The sequence below is a fragment of the Macrobrachium rosenbergii genome, chromosome 53 (genome assembly GCF_040412425.1).
Source record: "Macrobrachium rosenbergii isolate ZJJX-2024 chromosome 53, ASM4041242v1, whole genome shotgun sequence".
NCBI lineage: Eukaryota > Metazoa > Arthropoda > Malacostraca > Decapoda > Palaemonidae > Macrobrachium > Macrobrachium rosenbergii.
Genome location: NC_089793.1, coordinates 38,366,952 through 38,381,951, shown reverse-complemented (window position 1 = coordinate 38,381,951; position 15,000 = coordinate 38,366,952).

The window sequence follows — 15,000 nt, the reverse complement described above, 5'->3', positions numbered from 1 at the left end:
CTGGGTGTGATAAGGAAACTTACTCTGTAGATACCAAAATGGGAATGGAATGGATTGGAATATGGAGTTTAGGGCAAAGGCCAAGCACTGGTACCTATGAGGTCATTCAGCGCTGGACAGGAAATTGAGAGCCCGTAGGTTTGAAAGGTATAACAGGAGGAATACCTCGCAGTTGGATTTTGAAATAATTGTTAGGAGAGTGTGGATGACAAGATGGAAGAAAGATATAAATGGAGGTACAGTGAAAGGAACGAAAGGGGTTGCAGCTGAGGCCAGAAGGGACGTTGCAAAGAACCTTTAGTAATGCCTACAGTGCACCTTGTGATTTCCACTGACGGCACTACTCCCCTACAGGAAAGATACGAAAATAATATCCCTTTATTGCCTAATTATCCTGTTACTGAATCATCTGAAGTCTCCAGATTCTACGCAAAACCATAGGTATACACTAGATGAATTCAGTATAAAGTTTTGTAGACTATTATTATTATTATTATTATTATTATTATTATTATTATTATTATTATTATTGTTATTATTATTATTATTATTATTATTATTATTATTATTATTATTATTATTATTATTATTATTAATTATTATTATTATTATTATTATTATGTACAATACTAACAAAATGTGTAAAAGGGTAATATAAAAAAGTTGAGGAGAGTAACATATGAAAAAGTGAGGATTACATCACAAAAATGTAAACATTGCAGTTCTTGAGAAAACAAATCAGACAATAGTGTATTAAGAAGGTTATCAGGATTTCCAGAAAACTACAGAATTCATCCATTCTGCTTGTGTGGATTCCTTTGCAATGACTTACATGTCATGCAAGAATAACAATTATGTGCAACGATAAAAATAAAGGAAAAACACCTACTTTGAAAAAATCAACGTTTTCAAGAAAAGGAACAATTTAGTTTTTAAGAAAATTGAGCAAGCCACGCAAGTACTATATACATTTAAATAAATATAATTTTTAGTGCAGCATTTCAAAGGATTATAAGTAATAACTGACATACAGCAACTCATCAAGAACACACCAATAAAACACCTCAGAGTCAATTGTTATTTGTGGTCTGAAGCTACAGCTTGAATTCCTCGTTCGTATTAAAAGATTTTGATTAAATTATGTAAAGCAAGATATGTGTCACTTTATAGATCCCTATATGAATCGTTTGAGCTCAGACTGTATGCAACTGAGTCTAGCGGTTCCCAGTTACTTGAGCACTGAATACTTCCTGCCCAGATAACATAAAACCTTCTGTTATGTAGATGCGAACACTTTACGCGAAGTACATTATTTTCCAAAAGGATAGACTGATGGACCTGGCAATATGGCCACCCAAATTCAGCCTAGTAAGTTGTAAATGATAATAAACAAGGTAAAAATGCGCCCAAGTTTCTTCGGCGGACTCGAGTTTTCTGTACAGCGCACAATGCTGTATGAGACTCTCAGACACGGCCCAAGAAACTCTCAGCCGCGGCCCATGAAACTTACAACCACGGTCCGCTGGTAGTCTGTGTTGTTAGCCCCTATAGCGATGTCAGACTCACGATAATGGCTAAATTTAACCGTAAAAAAATAAAAACTACTAGGCTAGAGGGCAGCATTTTGGTGTGTTTGATGATTGAGGGTGGATGATCAACTCAGCCCTAGCCTGTTTGCAGATCTGAGGGAGGACAGAAAAGTGCGGATGGACAGACAAATAGCCATCTCAATAGTTTTATTTACAGAAAATTAAAAAATTAGAATGGAAAAATGGAGGACGACATTAAAAACCAAAATGTCCTAGAGGTAACAAGGCTCCAATAGGGCATGGCAGTGATCCAATATCATGGGGTATGGAGACACAGCTAATTAGGCAACATATAGTCTTAGTGGAGATTTATAAACGTTAATGAAAGATGGTTTAATTACAGGATTTAATAAATAATATATAAATAAAATACACCACATGTATATATTATATATATACTGGATTGTATTTATAATACATAATGAAATACATGACAATTACATACATTAATTTATAAATATATGAATAAAATATTTATACACACATACACACATATATATATATGTATTCATATATATATACATATATATACATATGTGTGTGTGTGTGTGTATATATATATATGTAATTATAAATCTATATATATATATGTGTGTGTGTGTGTGTGTGTTTTAATTTAATTTGTAGAAAAGATAGCGTTCAATATACTCTACTTCTAGAGATACCGCAATGGCAAAGGTATTTCTAATACAACGAAGTCTAAACTGGGAATGTTCAAAGCAAGAAGCTAGGTGCCTAAGTAACACAAAGTTAAGTTTTCGATTGTGTGATTTCCTTGATACTAAATATGGGTACTATATAAGTACTACTCCTTAACCTGGGAGATTGAGACTGGTTTAACCTTGCAGCTAAAATGGAAAAGCAAAATTTATAATAACGGATTATTAAATACTTCCATATGAAGATTCTAGGTAATTGTTTTTTTATATAAAATGCCTGAATGACCTTTACCTTTTTTAAAAATTTTCAAGTAATGTTCTTGGTGATAGAAGTTTCAATATAAAAACAAAATCACCCATTAAAAATTAACTTAATAACAGTTTATCAGGTCACTCACGACCACTGTCAACTAGTAAAGAACAACGTCGGAAATATGAAAATTATTATTAAGGCAAATAAATATTTGTAAAAATTTGAGTAAAAACTATTTTTTCTGTAACTTGAGTAAATGACCCTAGGCCAGTGTGAAAACATGACTGATCAAAAATAGATACCAAAACTGAAACATCAATACAAGCAATGTTTTTCAAGGGAAAAATACAATATTATTCTAAAATATAGTTAGACAGAACCAGAGAAGGTTAACCTCCTTCGATAAATTCTATGAAAAATTACTTATTTCTATCAAAGTAGATGTGAATAATGGATACGGAAAATACACAATAAAACAGTGAATTTCACAGCTTCGTCATAACACTGTAGAATTTATGTTTATTGTCAAGTTCTGTTTCAATATCTTGTGATTAATCAAATTACTTTGTAAATGTTGCATAAATATCGAACTAATCGAACAAAAATTATCATCTTGTTAACACTAAATTCAAACTAAAAATCCATTAAGAAAAGGAACTTAAAAAATACAGACTGCAAATAAGATGGGCCATTGTGAAAACCACTAAAAATACATTATTATATTATCGCCATATTTTTAGGAGTGAACTACTGGCTGGCAAAATGAATAACAATGTGAATTCTACAAAACCCATGAACATGAAAATTACATATTGTCTGTATTAATATATCTGAGTCTTGCAAGGCAAATAGCTATTGAAGGAAGTCCATGAAATGATCATTTTGCAAATACCTTGTGAGAGAGAGAGAGAGAGAGAGAGAGAGAGAGAGAGAGAGAGAGAGAGAGAGAGAGAGAGAGATACTTCGTTAACTACATACCTTAAAACCTAAATTTCGGAATTCATGGAAAGAAAGAGATTATTCCTGTTAACCTCAAAGAAAACCTTTACTTATGGCTTTCTTTATCTTTTCTAAATAACCTGAAAGTGTTGTTATTATTAACAGAGTTTTCATTAAAAATATAAAATCATTCAACAAGAATAAACCTAACATGATTTGACCAAAATGACCTGAGAAAATTTGACATAACTATTGAAGGAAAACTCTGTAAAAATCTGTGCACCTGGAATTTGACTGAATGACCTTAGGTCAGTGTGAAAATTTTTCCGACCTAATGCTGAAACGGCATACTAGAATATCATCATGATCCTCTCAATTCATGCAATCTTTTTTTGTGGGGGGGGGATCCGATATTATTTTAAAGACAATCTAGTAGACCCAGACAAAAGAATCTCAATAGGAAAGTCATGAGAAAGTTTTCTGTCAAGGTGCATAAATTAATTAATCAATTAATCTCGAAACTACTCTCGAAATTAAAACATATAATCAGTCATTATTGTTACTTAATAAAATCTGACGAAATAACGAGGATTACGGTTAAACTCTGCCCGACTTGCAGTTAAAACAACGTGGCGGAAATGTATATAATTATTAGGCAGAAAATTTGTAAAAATCTGTGAAACCTGGAACTTCACTCAATCAACCTATACCTGTGAAAATTTGCTTCAGCTAATTATGAAACAACTCTCCCAAATTTCATAATATACACTGTCAATGCAAGCAAAATTTTTCTATGGAAAAAATACGACCAACCTATACCTGTGAAAATTTGTTAATAAAAACCACTATAAACTAATTAACTGCAAGCAAAAAATTTTTCAATGGAAAAATACGACATTTCAAAGACAGTATGGCAGAACCAGACGAGGGAATCTCATATGTAAATACTATGAAAAATCAAATATTTCTAGCAATACAGAAGCGAGTAATGGGGCATTGGATTTCTAAGATATAATAGTAAATTTCATTGTTTTGTAATAGGTAATTTTTCTGTCTATAGTCAAGTTCTATATTAATATTCATTTGCATAATCAAATAATTTTGAATGGGTCTCATAAACATCAAGCTACTCTGGCTATGATTGCTGTCATGTTAATGCAAGTATCAAACCAAAAACTAATTGAACTACAATGGCTAAAACAATATGTAACATAGAGGGGAAAACCCACTAATCTGGACAACTTATATGAATAAAATTGTCTAGAAATAAGATGAACAATATTGTGAAAACCATTAAAAAATATGGAAAATTATGCTATTAAGCTTTTCATGTAAGAATGAAACCTGATGTACATTAGAGGAAGAAGAAAATAGTGAGGGCCATATCTTTAGGAGGAACTACCTTTACGTGGCTTTCTTCTTTTCAAAACAATTTGAAAATTGCTAGTAGTGTCAAATGACTAACAATATATAATCCTTCAAAAAAATAAACCATGAACACGAGCATTACATGTTTTCTGTATTAATATGTTTGGATCTTGCAAAGCAAACAGCTATTAAGCTAATTCCATGTAACAATCATTTTACTGAAACCTTATGGAGAGAGAGAGAGAGAGAGAGAGAGAGAGAGAGAGAGAGAGAGAGAGAGAGAGAGAGAGAGAGAGAGAATGCTTCACTGATCTATTGAGATTTTAAAACCATTAATGTCGGAATTCATGGAATATCCTTTAACCAATTTGGCAGAACCAGAGAAAGGAATCTCGTTTATAAAATTCCTAAAAAAAATTACAAGTGGAATAAGATGAGACTGGATATCTGCTGGCTTTTATTTATTTATTTATTTATTTTTTGTTTTTTGTCAAGTACTGTATCAATTACTCTGGAAAGATCAGTTCATCTTTTTTCAAAACAATTTGAAAGTATTGCTACTAGTGTCATATGTTTCAATAAATATATAAAATCATTCATCAAGAATAAACCTGGCGTGATTTGACCAGATGACCTAAGAAATATCGACATAACTAATGGGAGGAAAAAAATTTTAAAAGTATTGCTATTAAATCTGTACCATGAATAAACTGACTAAATGACCTTGAAATACCGCCAGTGTCAAATTTTGTCTGACCCAATACTGAAACGACATACTAAAATTGCATCATAATGCCATCAATTCAAGAATTTTTCTTTCCCTCTCAGGCGGAAATTCGATATTATGTTAAAGACAATCTGGCAGAACCTGACAAGAAAATCTCATGATGAAATTAAATGCAATTATTATCTGAAATATAGAACAGTCTATTTCACACCTTTGTCATAAGAAAGTTTTCTAAGTACATAAATTGATGAACATATCTGGAAAGGTCGCACAAATATCAAGCTACTCAGACAACAAGACCATATAATCATTCATTAATATTAAACTTGATAAAATCTGACCAAACGAACTACGACCGCAGTGAAACTATGTCCGACTAGTAATAAAAACAACGTAAGAAAAATGGACATAATCATTAGGTAAAAAAATGTAAAAATTTATATAAACCCTGACTAAGTGACTCTAGATCATTATCAAAATTTGTCTGATCCGATGTTGAAACACAGCACAAAAATTTCATCATGCCATTAATGCTAGCTAAGTTTTTCAGGAGGAAAAATAAGATATTGTTTTAAAGACAATTTGGCAGAACCAGAGTAGGGAATCTCGTTTATAAATTCTATGAAAAACCAATTAATTCTAAAACATCAGAAGTAAGAGGAGACTGGATATCTACAATGAAACACTCAATTTCACAGCTTTGTTAAAAAAATTTTTTTGTCCTTTGTCAAGTGCTTTACCAATGACTCTGCAAAGATCATATAAATATCCGACAATGATTACTATCCCGTTCACACCAAATTCATGTTAAAAATCAACTGAAAAATGAAACTTATTGTATATAGAATATAAGATGGGCGTTTCGTGAAAACCATGCAACCTAAGCAAGGACTAATCTTCGTATCACAGAAATAAGATTGTGGCCCGCATTTTCAGCAGTGTATCAATGTCAAGCAAAATAGATAACAATGCAAATTCTACGAAGACATGAACATTACGTGTTTACGGTATCAATAGATCTGATTCTTGTAATGCAAACACTTGCTGAAGTTATTACAAATAATAATTATTTTCCAAGAGAGAGAGAGAGAAACGGTTTTCATCTCCGAAATTATTTGTTGTGAAAATGAAAATAATTTCCTGTCATGAAAGGGGTCTTTAGATGTCAACATTACAAGTGGCCGAGGAAGATGAAACCATAAAAAAATAGGAAAAAGTAAAAGCTTGGTCTAGATCTCTAAAGACGTAACAGGGCCGCCCTTTGATAGATGAAGACTATAGGAATCAAGAAAAACGGAGAGCGAGAAATTTCCAAATTCTGGAAAGAAAGGGAGATAAACATTCACACATTATTTAATTGCAATAAATCTAATTGTGAGGTTAAATGCCAACATTATATTTACTCTTAGAAAAGTAGCCTTCTTATTAATACTTCATTTCTTCTACTCTAGTTGGTCTTTTATCAACATTCTATCAAGTCTTATGTGTTCTTAACAATATTCTGTATTCTATTCCGTCATGGTTCTTACATCAGTATTCTGTTGGGTAGTATTTGCCATTATGGCAATATTCTGTCGGTTAGTATTTGTCGTAATATCAATATTCTATTACTCATCATCAATGTTCTATTGTATCTATCACATCTGACCTCATATCAGTATTTTGTTTTGTCATGGCTGCGCACTTCTCAAAATCATAACATTCTATTTAGTTTTAGGTTTCCGCACAAATCAATGTTCTATTATTCCAATATATGAGTTGTCCTCGTATAAATATTTTATTTAGTAATGATTATGCTCATATCAATACTCCATTATTCCATTTAACATCAGAGTTGGCTTTTATATCAACATCAGCTTATCATATGTAGTCTCAGGACTGTTCTTGCTAATAGTGTTCATGGATGAACGTGGACAAGAAATCGATTACCTAAATAAAAATTACCTGACATAACTTCGCTAAATGTCAAACAATTAAATGCTTTATTTATTGAGAAACATTAAAAACTTCTATTGTTTGAGTAAGTCACAGACAATTCTAAAAAAAAAAAAAAAAATAAAAACTTGCCAGAGAGAGAGAGAGAGAGAGAGAGAGAGAGAGAGAGAGAGAGAGAGAGAGAGAGAGAGAGAGAGAGTATAAGTAAAGCTTTCTGTGATATGCAAATAGTTCGGTTTCGACCAAAAAAGCCTTACAAAATTTCTGCAAGTATAAGGAAATATATAAATTAAAAATGAAACTTGAAGACAGTTATATTTTTTGCACCTGTAACAATGCCATTTCCAGAAGTTAAAACATTCACCTTCAAGCACGGGTCAAAGGGGCGAGCATATCTAAAGCCATTATCTGCCACAAAATGGCTTACCCAGGAAGGAAGCGACAGACATTTTTTCCAAAGAGTAACAGTGAAGAAGAGACGAAATTCCGAAGCCCCAGAGACTTACTTTCTCTTTCAAAAAATTATTCTTGAAGAAGGGAAGAGAGGCTATCTTGAAGGCAGGAGAAATATAGTAAAACGTAAACGAAAACAGATTATTTTTCACTTTTCTTTCAAAAAAGTTCCTATTCATTTTTATTTCTCACTCAAGCAATTTAGTCATTTCATGAAAAGGTAACCTTTACAAATTCTGCTGAAATAAGCCCAACAAAATCCTGGAAATAAACAAAAGGAACACAAAGCTCTGCCATTAAAAAAAAAATCTGGTTTAAAAAAAATCAAGGTTTTTCGACATGAGGCGATTACAATATCAATATGTGATTACAATATCAGGATTTTTTTCAACTTAGGGTGATTAATGAATAGTCATTTTAGTGAATTATCAAAGGCAGCCTGTAATGTACAGTAATGGTGTCACTTTATCAGTTTTTTTTTAATTTATCAACAAAACTTTCAAATCGCCGCCGCTTCCATATTAATACTCAAGAGTCTTGTTTTAATACATCTCTTAGCTTTCTTCTAAAATTGCTCATGTGGCCACCTGTCATTGTAAGGTTTAATATTCGTCGGCCTAGAAAATTCATGACCTAAAAAATCTCATGTAAATTTAATTGCGAAAATCAAGGTGTACAACGTTCCAAAGCTACCACTGCAATATTTACACCGACAGGCGTGATTCACTCTTAACTTACAATCATTACTATAAAACATTCATGTAAAACACGCTTAAGAGGCCCATTTACACCCATGGATCACTTATGGCGTACCAACGTATCATAAAAAAATTTCACACGAGTCACGATAATCTAATGAATTATTTTGGGCTATTTTCTGCCTTTCTCTGTGACACTATTTTTTTTTTTTTTTTTTTTTGCAAGCTATGGTATAAAGTACACGCACTCTGCTTAAATGTGTCACCAGAATGGGTAACAAAACATTGATTATAACTTCACAGAAAACAGACGAAGTAAAATACTGCTTTTCACAGCGCCAGTTCTGATACAAGCAGGACTTGCAAAGGCCTAGTTGAATTGAATATAGAATTTAGGCTAAAGGCCAAGCACTGGGACCTATGAGGTCATACAGCGCGGATACGGAAATTGACAATAAAAGGTTTGAAAGGTGTAAAAGGAGGAAAATCTCGCAGATGCACTATGAATCAATTGTTAGGAGAGGGTGGAAAGTAAGATAGAAGAAAGAGCATAAGAAAAGTGGTACAGTAAAAGGAACGAAAGAGGTTGCAATTAGAGCCGAAGGCACGCTGCAAAAAACCTTAAGTAATGCCTACAGTGCACCGCATGAGGTGTACTGACGGCACTACTCCCTATGGGGGCAAAGGCCTAGTGACTGAAAGAGATACAGATAATATAACCTCTCACAGATTAAAGAAGTAAAAAAAAAAAATAAAAGAAGATAATATGAAAAACAGCAGATCATACGTAAATATAACGAGATATCAACAAGGATGTACACATACAAAAAGACGTAAAATTCAGAAAAAATTAATATTTATACTTGGCGCTGCCGAAAATGGGAGCTAAAGAACTTAAGCCTTATTCGAAGAACAAATGTTGCACAAGTATACATCATAACTTAAAATTAAAACGTCCAATATGATTATGTTTTGCAGACTCACGTCTGTGTGTTACTTTTTTTGATCGTCAGATGTTTACACAAAAATGAGAAAAAAAAAAAAAGCCTAATTCAACTTCTATAACTATCGGAAGAACATATTCCCTAATGAACAGAAAGATCTTATGAAAAAATTAAGAACTTGAATTTCCCAACAAAAGCCTACAGAATTGAAAGTTCATATGCACAAAAGATTAAGAAGGATGGAATAATGCTATAAGTAAAAATTACCAAATAAGCGTACGGGGAAAAACAATGTGCACTTCCGTGTACTGCTAAGGGGTTGCATAAAAATAAGGCTGTTGTGGAATTTCAGTTGATATATATACAGAGAGCAGGTAGAATGATAGTGAGCTATCTGGCGTCACAATGCCATAAACAAGGATGCTGAAAGATACTGCAGAAACATCAGTACATCTCTGAATAAAACAACTATTCCACAATTCAAATGGTATGTTTTCAACTAATTATAATAAATACAAAAAATTAAACCTCAATTAAATATACCATTGGTTAGGAATGTTCCTCCAAAATATTCCATACATATGAGAAAATTACCAAGACAGTTAAATAAATGCACATGAAAAATCATATTCTTTACATGAATACCTCTCTCTCTCTCTTCTCTCTCTCTCTCTCTCTCTCTCTCTCTCTCTCTTCTCTCTCTTTCTCTCTCTCTCTCAGACAGACATACAACATTAGATGTTCTTTTTTTTTACCTTGACTTATTCCTCAGTTTACCTGGAATTTATTTAGCCACATGCATCCTTTCCTGTACCTTCTCATGAATTTGGAAGAATTTGTCGCGAAACATTCACAAAATTATGGAAATTTTGTTAATTGTTAATAATTCTGCTATCCAGAATCATCCCTCTGAGAAAAATAACGTCTCCACATTCTCCTCGCCATGAATTTAAATTTAACTTGAGCAGAATATATAAAATTAGTTTCGGCTAAATTCGACACGATATTTAATCTTGTAATTTTTATAATTTTGCATTTTTGATCCACACAACATAATGATGTAGAGAGTAGTTTCCCAGTAAATCCTGGTATCACAAAAGTATTCTAAATTCGATTCCTTGGCAATAATAAAATTACTCTATCTACAATTATCTACTGTAATGATCTGATTTGTGATAAACCCATTGACAACAGCTACCTCTCCATTATGGATGATTCTCGAGAAGAAAATGATCAATCGTTAATAGGACTTCCAAAATCTGGTAATGTTTCGAGACTAAGTCTCTCAAATTCAAGAAGAGAATCTACACAGAAGAATGGTATTGAGGAAATAAATTATAAGGAAACTGTTCAATAGGTTAATACAAATTTAAATCACATGGTAGGCTGGGAGAGAAGGAAAATCAAATAGTATGTGTCTGGCAGAGAGAGAGAGAGAGAGAGAGAGAGAGAGAGAGAGAGAGAGAGAGAGAGAGAGAGAGAGAGAGAGAGAGAGAGAGAGAGAGAGAGAGAGAGAGTTAAACCTAACATAAACATGTGTGCACATTATCGTAAACTAGGCATGAAAGCCCCCAAATCTATCTCAGGGTCCTCAGCTTATGCCCATGAATAATGATATGAACGGGCATCTTTAGTGCCCACAAAATGTGATGTTACCTACCTACCTTGACTGTTACGGGGTTTAAAAGAAGTTTTTATATGAAAGCATAGGAAAACCCCAAAGATTTAAAATATCGTTAAGAAAATAATGTAAGTAAATTAATCAGGCCTCTTTTTATTATTTTGACTTTTTCATACCTACTACAGTTCCACGAAATTCCTGTTTGAAATCTACAGGAAATCGGACATACTTTCATTTATCAAATTAACAAACACAATTATCAATAATGGGATGAAAGAGCCAAGAAAATATATTAGATCACAGAATTTGACTAAAAAGAATGCTGATAGGCTCCTCTTATTTTCAAGTTGATGACCCTCACATCACTACTGGTTTTTCTTAAGAAAGTATGCAGATTCTTTTACAATACTTCCTGGTTTCTTAAGAAGTACGATGATACTTTTACAATACTTCTGGGTTATTAAGGAATACTGATTTTTGTTAATGCTTTTGGCTCTCCTAGGGCAATATACAGATAAATTGATACAGCTAGCCGAGGTCTTAAGGAAGACCACTGATAAATTCGATATAATTTTAATTTTCTTGAGGAACTAGGATAATGAAACTTACATCAGCCTGTGGATTCTCAAGTAACATACATCAGCTAATGGAGTCTAAATGAATTAAGCTCGTGGATTTTACAATACTTATTGGTTTCTAAAGACTGTAAGCTAATACATTCAACAATACTGCATTTTTAAGGATATACACTAAAAAAAAACAACAACACGACTTATCATTTTCTCATGGAAGAATACCTCATAAATTTGATATCACTTACTTATACTTGTGAAAACCAGTGATGAATCTGACATCACTTTTTGATGATAAAATGTGCATAGCTTACAGAGTACCTAAGGTATTAAGCTGATGATCTTTACATCACTTATTGGTCTCTATAAGGCTTATGCTGATATACCTAGCATTGTTAACTTTGGGGGGAAATACATTGACAGCCAGCATGACTTACATCTTTTTCAATATGTTGAACAAAATAACATAATCGAGGTATATGGACTGAATATCAATCAAGTTAATTCCTAGTTGCCCAAGGTATATAAGTTACCTTTCAGGCTTTTAAGTTAAATTTCATCATAGTGGTGACTTAAGGAGGTAAGAAATAGAACCCACACTTATCCCTCATACCACAAAATAAAAGAAATAGTAGACAAAATGACGGAATATTGGTGAACACCGCCGAAGCATAATTCTTATTTAATATACTGCAAATAAAAATATAAGAATATGTGGACTGGAATGGATATTTTCGAAATCACTTTCCAGTTTCTTAATGAACGTTGATTATAAAAACTGACATCAGTTATTGGATTCTTAGGGAATTAAGTTGGCACATTAAACATCATCTTACTGGTTTATAAAGAATGCATAATATACTTAAAACTATAACAATAAATGTTTCTTTCCTTAAGGCAATATGCGATAAAACAGCATGAACCATTGCTTTCTCGTGGACGAATTGTTGATAAATTTGAAATCACTTACTTAATCTTAAGGAAGCTGCTGATACATTTGATATATTTTTTTCATTTTCTTAGGGAACTATGATGATAAAATGCACATCACTCACAGATTCTTAGAGTACTGAGCTGATTAACTTTAAATTACTTATTGGTTTCCAAAAGGCGATGGTGATATGCTTAACATTTGGTCACTTTTTAAAGGAAATGCCTTTTTTTAATATGAGTGTTAAGTGGAAAAAATTCCATAATTTAGGTACACAGACTTAATACCAACAAGTTCATTTCTAATTACCCAAAGGATAGAAAATTACCATTCCGAGTTTAAAGTCAATATTTCTCCATGGGGGTTACCTCGGGGAAGTGGGGAATACAGCCAAGATTTATCACTAAACTCGAAGTAAAAGTAACGACAGAAAACTTGGTGACATATTGGTGAAGGCCGCCCAGGCATACACCCTAGTTAACATAAAACAAACATAAATAGAACAGTATCATTAATGGATAAACCCGGCACCACTTTTCAGCTTTTTAAGTAACTATGATGATAAAACTTAATCAGTTGTTGGACACTTATGGAACTATGCTGATAAAATTCACTTCACTTATTCAGTTCTTAGGGAATTAAGCTGGTCGAATTCACTTTTGTTATTGGTTTCCAAAGAACTTATGATAATATACTTAGTTTTTTATAAACACCTATTCCTTTCTCATGGAAAAATACCTGATAAATTTGATATCACTTACGTATTTTTAAAGAAGCTGCTGATAAATTTGAAATAATTTTTGGGCTTGTTAGGGAACTATGATGTTAAAACTTACATCACTTATAGGTATTAAGCTGATAAACACATCACTTACTGGCCTCTAAAAGGCGTATGCTGGTATGCTTAACATAGTATTGTTTTTCAGAAAAAATTACTCTGATTTATGTTGAAAAAAATGACCATAATTGAGATATATGAAATGAATACCATTCAGGTTAATTCTATATTCCCAAAGTATATAAAAAATTAATAGTCTAGTTCTCAAGTGTAAATTCCATCATGGGGCTACCGCAGGGAAGGTAAGGAATACAATCCGGATTTTTCCATAATATACAAAAATAAAAGAAATAATAATAAATAATCGAATATTCCTGTTAAGTCTATTCTTGGGCATAGATATAATTAACGCGATGAAACGTTATGACAAATTTTCTATCAAGGTACTATGGCGAAACTGTTCCACAATATAAACCAAAAATTAAATCGTATCATCTTGGGTTGAGGAAAAAAAAGTAATCTTGTAGTTATTTTACTAATTACTAAACAAACTTATCTTAAACGCCCTTCTCGACCCAGTGTCATCTGTGGGCTGTATGCAGGGCCTTCATTGGGTATCATCCATAATTAACCCTAAAAATAATAGAAAAGACTATTTACTTTTTGGTTGTATATAACGAAGTAAACCCGTATCGGCTTATCTCTTAAAATGCAAAATAATACAAGGGTTATAATCTATAAGGCGAAACTATTAAAATTTGGCTCTAAATATACAGGTTACTCTTTCATCAAACTAAAAAGTCATTTCTGCTTTGATGGACTTGCATTTAGTTACTTGGTGTTAATATTTTAGCAAAATCATTCAGTATGGCATTTTTTAAGCTAAACGAAGACTTAAAAAAGGGAATGTCCAGTCCTGGGTTGGTTAACTTATATATAATTAAAAAAAAAATAATACAGTAATACCATTCGGGCTTACCTCTTATTGGCAAAAATTGGGTTTATTAAACGCTATTAAGCGCCATTATAGTATGTAGAGCTACCATTCAATTTTTAAATGGACCTAAATGCAAAGGACTATTTCGCATTGTTCTTAGGAAGCGCCATCCTGGTCTCGTTGTCTTCTAAACAGCCTTGTAATACTTACAAGATTATCTCTCTTACTACCAGCTAAACGACGTTTAATATATATATATATATATATATATATATATATATATATATATATATATATATATATATATATATATATATATATATATATATATATATATATATATATATATATATATATATATATATTTTAACACTGGCACCAGCATTAACTATACCCGCTTTACCAACTCCTCAGCTGGGAACTTCAATTTCAGACACTAAATATCATGCTGGACTGTTACCTTTTATATTAAAAAAGGAAATGTATATAGAAAAACTGCTCTCTTCGTTTGAGGGTCCACTATTCATTTTACCTTTAAATACTCAAACTTATCTGTTATTCTCCTTAAAAAAAAAGTGCTTTATGGAAGGAAGTCC